General features: G+C 50.3%; 1 protein-coding gene across 1 annotated transcript in view; it reads left to right on the top strand.

Moving 5' to 3' along the window:
• The first annotated feature begins 221 nt into the window (after window positions 1-221).
• LOC135102561 (uncharacterized) overlaps window positions 222-6,728 on the top strand; it is an 18,721-nt gene continuing 12,214 nt past the window's right edge. Inside the window, exon 1 of the mRNA XM_064007842.1 lies at window positions 222-493. The gene's annotated coding sequence lies outside the window, so the exon portion shown is untranslated. The remainder of the gene's footprint in view (window positions 494-6,728) is intronic.

The following is a 6,728-nucleotide window of genomic DNA, read 5'->3' as shown; positions in this document are numbered from 1 at the left end:
TCTCTCTCTCTCTCTCTCTCTCTCTCTCTCTCTCCCCAGTCTGCAAAAGAAGTAATAGGTCAGTTTCATAAAGTGCTTTGGTAATTAAGAAGCACGAGCAAGGAGGAGGAGAAAGGAGTCCAGGCGCGTGAGTGAAACAGACACTCGCACCATGTACTATACAAGACCAGTGGGTTACGAATCCTGTTTCAAACCCGAGTGAGACGTGCGTCGAGACTGAAATATAGATGGCTGGTCTTAAAGATGAACCGTCTCATGAGTAAGAGAGAGAGAGAGAGAGAGAGAGAGTTGGTCATAGCATAGACCATCAAAACCTTGCTCAGCGCTGCTCTACCCTTCCCTCCTCCCTCTCCGTCCCATCCCCTGCTCCGTCCCGCCCCGGCCCGCCTCTCCCGTCCGAGTCCCAGCACCCCGACCAACCAGTGTGCGTGTAGCCGTCTTAGTGAGAGGTGGCGTGTAGTCGCTCCTCATCGCCGGCCCCTCGCGTGTGTTGGTGTGTGTCCATCAATGATACCGATGAATCTTATGAAACCGCTCTGATTCCTCCCGGGGCGTATGTGTTGCGTTCATGTGCTGGTGCAAAGATTTCAGTGTGCGAGTGATTCTGAAAAGTGTTGCAAGAAAGTTGTTGAAAATTTGAGGAAACTTAAAACGTGCTTGCTGCTGCTGGTGCCCCGTGTGTGTGTGTGTGTGTGTGTGTGTGTGTGTGTGTGTGTGTGTGTGTGTGTGTGTGAGGGCTGCCATGCATGACGACCCAGCAGACCACCGCAGGGCGTGGGTCCACCTCCCCCGCAGGCCGCCGCCCTTCGCCACCCCGCCCGCAGGACACGTTTGTACAAAATCAGTGTCTGCGCGAAATTGACCCCAGAGAAAAGACAGAAAAAAAAAGAATAGTGATAGTGATGGTGGTAATGGTGGTGGTGGTGGTTGGTGGTGTGGGTTTTGATAATGACTCCAGCAGGAAGATGCGTGGGTAGACTGACTGACTGACTGACTGACACGCCGGGGGACTTGCCACTGATGCTGTCAGCCTGCCAGTCAGTCAGCTCTATACAGTGTCAGTCAGTCAGTCCCACGCACAACTCAACTCCCACGGACGTCATAAGCAAAGGACCAACACACACATGTACAGTGGTATGAAGTGGAGGGAGGGAAGGGAAGGGAAGAGAAGGGAAAACATCAGGAAAGAGAAAAGAATAAATAAACTCGGCGTGAAATGAGACGCAAGCAGTGGTGGTCATGAACGTGTGTGTGTGTGTGTGTGTGTGTGTGTGTGTGTGTGTGTGTGTGCAAGAACAAGTCATGGTGAGTACGCGAAGACTTAGAGGACGCTGTTAGAATCCCCCGACTCTGAAAAGATACCAAGGAAGAACAACAAGAGGCAAAACAGAAGGTTTAACTCCCACATAGGAATACCAAACATCTGCCACACCTGTTCCTTCGTTAGCGGGCGTGCACCTGGTGGGCGTGTGGGTGTACGTGGGCAATAGATACCTGAGTGTGTCTGTGTGTGTGTGTGTGTGTGTGTGTGTGTCTGTGTGTGTGTGTGTGTGTGTGTGGCGGGAAGGCACCTGTACGCACGCCGAATAAGGAACAACCTGTGCGTGTGTGTGTGTGTGTGTGTGTGTGTGTGTGTGTGTGTGTGTGTGTGTGTGTGTGTGTGTGTGCAGGACTGAAGTGTTTGTTTCCCGGCCCCAATCAATAGCTGAAAATAGTCTTCCAGTGAGGTGCATATGTAGATAGTAATGATGAGAGAGAGAGAGAGAGAGAGAGAGAGAGAGAGAGAGAGAGAGAGAGAGAGAGAGAGAGAGAGGTGACGTTCCCGATGCCACCAAACAAATATTGGGAAATCTTTTCTTCCTACTCCCCGTTCCGATGACTAACAATACAAGATCCTGTTGCGTCACCTCTTACTTAAATCTCCTTGCTTCCTCCCCACCCCACTCCACCTCACCTTACTTTACCTGCAGTGACTCTCTCTCTCTCTCTCTCTCTCTCTCTCTCTCTCTCTCTCTCTCTCTCTCTCTCTCTCTCTCTCTCTCCTGCCTACTCGCCTTCCATCCTTTCCTCATTCCTTCCCTTCCTATCTCCTTTCTTTACTCCTCCAGTTCTTCCTTCTGCGTTTCATCACTTTTTTTTTCCTATTTGCATTGTATTTATTTTCTTTTTCCCTTTGTTTGCTTCTTCTCCTGTTTCATTCGTTCTTTATTACATCTCCTTCCCTCGCGTTTCCTGAAATTGTTCCTTCATTCCTTCATTCTTTTCTTTTTTCCTTATTTCCTTTATTATTCATGAGTTTTCTTAGCTTATCTACTCTCAACTACCTTTCCTGCATCACTCTTCTTCCTTCCTTTCTTAATTCCTTCCTTCCTTCTTTCGTTTCTTCTTTTTTCTCTTTCGTTATTCATCTCTTTTTTGATCTTACGTTCACTCAACTACCTCTCCTACATCACCGTTCTACCTTCCAGCCCTCGTTCCTTCTTTCCTTCCTTCCTTCCTTCTCTCCTTCCTTTCTTCGTTCCCTCCCTTATCACTCCCTCAATCTGTCCCACTCTCGCATCGCGCGTCACATCCAGAACCGTCACAATGTTCTTTTATTGCATTCCGTCCCATGTTTTCTACCTTTTATTACCTTAATTTTTCTTTTCTTCTTTTTTTCTTCCTTCTCCATGCATCTCTCCTGTCACATCGAGGCGCGTCACATCTTGTTTGCAGCTCCATTACTCAGTACCGTCATGTTATTTGTTGCCATTTATTTATTTATTTATTTTTCGTTTTGTTCTGTATGCAAGTTTTTTTTTCCTTTGCATCATTTCGTCATATTGTTTTGTTATTCTATTTTTTCTTTTATTGGCGCTCTTTTTATGCTCTTTATATCTTCCGCGACTCTCTCTCTCTCTCTCTCTCTCTCTCTCTCTCTCTCTCTCTCTCTCTCTCTCTCTCTCTCTCTCTCTCTCTCTCTCTCTCTCTCTCCCATACACATTCCTTCCACATTTCACATTTTTCCTTTTCCTTTTTTTTTCATCCCATTCCGTCACATTATTTTTCCCACTTACATCCCTTTATCACCCTTCTTTCCCCTTTCATCTTGTATGTCTACCCTTCACTGAATTTTCCCCCTCTCTCTATGTCCCCAATCTCTTTACACCATTCCGTCACATTCCTCCCATCGCTATTCTCTCCTTCGTAACCTATTTTCCGCACTTCTTTCATCCCAGCCGCCACACTCAAAACCCTCGTCACGGTTGGTGGTGGCGGTGATGGTGGTGATGGTGGTGGTAGTGGTGGTGACTTATGATTCCTGTAGCGTTGTGCTTTCCCCATTGTGCCAGGCAGGGCGGGAGTGGCTGGCCGGGACAGGTAGGACGAGAGAACAAGGGAGAGAAGGGAGGTATAGGTTAGGTTAGGTGGCTTGGAAGGGGTGGTGGTGGTGGTGGTGGTGGTAAGCGTGGTAGTGGTATAATAGTTAGAATGTGTGGGATTTTCAACGGTTACTTGCTTATTCTCCCTGATTTGCGACTCTCTCTCTCTCTCTCTCTCTCTCTCTCTCTCTCTCTCTCTCTCTCTCTCTCTCTCTCTCTCTCTCTCTCTCTCTCTCTCTCTCTCACCACATGTCGCCTACGCCCTTCCCTCCATCCTTTTTCTATATGAGTGTGGTGTTGCATTTCTCGTTTTCGTTTTCTCTCCATGCCCATCTTGAGAGAGAGAGAGAGAGAGAGTGGGTGTGTTTTCCTCCATGTGTGTGTATGTGTGTGTGTGTGTGTGTGTGTGTGTGTATCCTCCTCGACGCATTAGGTCAAGCAAGCAGACGCAGTTTAACTCCTTCAGGATACGAGCAGCTGTATGTCCCGCCCCCGCGCAGTGACTTCACCCCGCCTCCCTCTGTGTGTGTGTGCGTGTGTGTGTGTGTACTCGTAAGATGACCTAACCGGAGAGACAGGGTTGGTTGGCGGGTGGAATGAAGGGAAGGAAGAAGTTTGATCCTTTCCATCTTGTCTCATTCTTGCCCTTCTCGTCCTCCTTTCCTTACGCTCTCTCTCTCTCTCTCTCTCTCTCTCTCTCTCTCTCTCTCTCTCTCTCTCTCTCTCTCTCTCTCTCTCTCTCTCTCTCTCATCATCCCGCAGCTCAAAGCCTCACTTGGTTGAACAGTCCTCTCAGTCCGCGTCACCAATAAAAACGGAGACGAAAAAGGTCTTTGGATGTGTCTCTACCAAAAGACCATTTTTTAACTTAATTTGGGTAAAAAACGAATCAGAGTGAAAGTTACGGAATTTGGCGGGACTTTTTTTATTTTTTTGTCTCAATCGACCGACAGTCAGACTTAGCGCGGCTTCAGAGACTTGAAAAAGAAAAGAAGGGAGAAAGAAAAAAAAATCTGTGGTAGAAGACGGTAGGAAGGGATTTATATAAAGTAAAAATACAGAAAGAGAGCAAAAAAAAAAAAAGAAATCGTTACTCAAAATGTCAAGTCGTTCGTGGTAAAAATTTTCCCAGAATGTTTTCCTGCGTTGAGTTTTTGTGGCAAGGCCGTGCGTGGCGGGGAGGCGAGGCGGGGCGGGGCGGGGCGAGGAGGCAGCAGAGTCGGGTTGGGCTTGTCGGGTCGGGCTTGTGTATAAGAAGTAGTAGTATAAGTAAGTCAACAGCAATCAGTCCGCGGGTAAGAGTGCAGCAGCCTTTCTTTCCTTCCGCCTTGTGTTTCCTGTTTCTTTACTTTCCTGCTGACTGTTGTGTGCGATCTCAAAGGGAATGAGTGAGCTGCGGCGGCGGGCGAGCCATTCAGCCACAACCGAGCCGCCCGTCCATCGGTGGCGCGGTGTCGAGTGTCAGTATCGGCTAATAAAATAAATCCGATAACGTTGTCCGGCTCGTTCTTCTCCCTCCTGCTCTTGCTCCTCCCTTACTTACTGAATGGCGAGGCAAGAGAGACAGGAGTGGCGGAGTAAGCGGTACCCAGTGTGTCTGTGTGTGTGTGTGTGTGTGTGTGTGTGTGTGTGTGTGTGTGTCTGTGTGTGTGTGTGTGTGTGCATTTCTCATGAATCGAAGGAAGTGCTGCCACGGAAGGAGACTGACGTGGAATCTGCAGTGAAAGTGATTTAGTGTGATTGTTGTTGTCGCGGGCGCTGCTTGGAGGGAGGGACGGGGGTGAGGGACCGGGCGCTGGAGGGTGGTAGGAAGGCAGGGTGGGGGGTAGCAAGATCTACCTAGCGCGGAAGTTTGTTCAATGTCTGAGTGTCGCTGTAAAGTTGATGGATCGCCGCCACTTCTCCTGGAACGGCCCGCCTTGGTTTTTGGGGTAAAGGGAAGTGGTGGCGGAGGGAAAGAGGACACTTTTCCTCCACGCTGGTGCTGAGTGATGGAGTAAAGGCGCTGCGTGGAAGCACCGCACTCAGCACAAATACCGGATGTTTGGTGGCAGCAGTTTCAGCGTTCTGTCTCCGTCTCAGCTGCTGTTGTTGTTCCCCTTCCTCCGTCTTGTTTCTTCTCTTTCTCTGATTGTTCTTCCTCCTCCTCCTCCTCCTCCTCCTCCTCCTCCTGCTATTCCTCCTATTCCTCCTTTTCCTTCCTGTCAATATGAAATAAGTTACATACCTGCCTTGATAACAACTCTCTCTCTCTCTCTCTCTCTCTCTCTCTCTCTCTCTCTCTCTCTCTCTCTCTCTCTCTCTCTCTCTCTCTCTCTCTCTATCCATTCATCCTTCCTTTTGAGTTGCCACAAGGGACGTCCACTTAAAAAAGAAAAGTCTTTTGATACGGAAGTATGGTGTCTTGTCCCGCACCCCTCCCTCCATCACCACTCCCTCATTCCTCCCCCTCTTGGGTTAGTTCACGATCCTCCTGAATTCTGCAGCAGCGGTGAAGGTCGCGGGCTCAGGTGACCCTTCCCTCCTGCCCGGCTGGTCTGGCGGGTGCCGGTCTACCGCCACTCAAACAAACACGGCGTTGCCACTCCTACACGTCACCTCAAATATTCAGGGGCCCGGTTGACGATTTCTCAGGTGGGAAGATGTTTCGCGGGGCTCTGTGGGGCCTCCGCGCGTCGCCAGCTGTCCTCCAAGCGATGCTCACTCTGCTGTCTTCTGTCCCAGTTGGCGGCGTAGGTGTGCATGCGACGGCGCGTGGGAGCCGTAAAGCCGAGGCTCCCTGGGGACGCGGCACACATTTCCGGGGTGTTGCGATGCAGGCGAGGAGTGGCCGGGAGAGGCTGGCTGGTGTTAGGTCTGCTTTATGTGCGTCTGCCTAATTCGTCCTTGTTCCTGCTTCCCTGGGTCAGTAGGGAGGGAGTGCGAGCGTGTTAGGGCCGGGACTTGAAGATGCGTGCGTGTCATGCCCTCCAGCATCCACCACGCCCGAGGTAATGCCCCCTGGGAGTGGTGTATCCCCCTCCTAGTCGCCAACACCACCGTGACATGTAAGGCAGGGAGGGCAACGTCTGATAAATGGGCGTCGTGTAAAGGGAAATTTCAGCTTCCTTTCCCCATCAGAGAGTCAGTATGGGGCGTTCCAGTTTCCAGGAAGACCCTCCACTCTCCCTCTCTCCCTCTCTCCCTCCCTCCCTTCCTCCCTTCCTTCTTCCCTTCCTGATCTACGCCTCCCGCCCCTCTCCACCTCTTCGCCTCATTGCCACGCCTCCCCTCACCCCTCACGCCGCCTGCCCCATCACGCCTCATACGCACACTCGTCAAGCGGCTGACACGTGATGGTTACCGATTCCATTCACGTATGAGGAA

Source organism: Scylla paramamosain, chromosome 8 (genome assembly GCF_035594125.1).
Source record: "Scylla paramamosain isolate STU-SP2022 chromosome 8, ASM3559412v1, whole genome shotgun sequence".
Taxonomy (NCBI): domain Eukaryota; kingdom Metazoa; phylum Arthropoda; class Malacostraca; order Decapoda; family Portunidae; genus Scylla; species Scylla paramamosain.
This window is presented reverse-complemented; position numbering and strand designations above follow the sequence as displayed.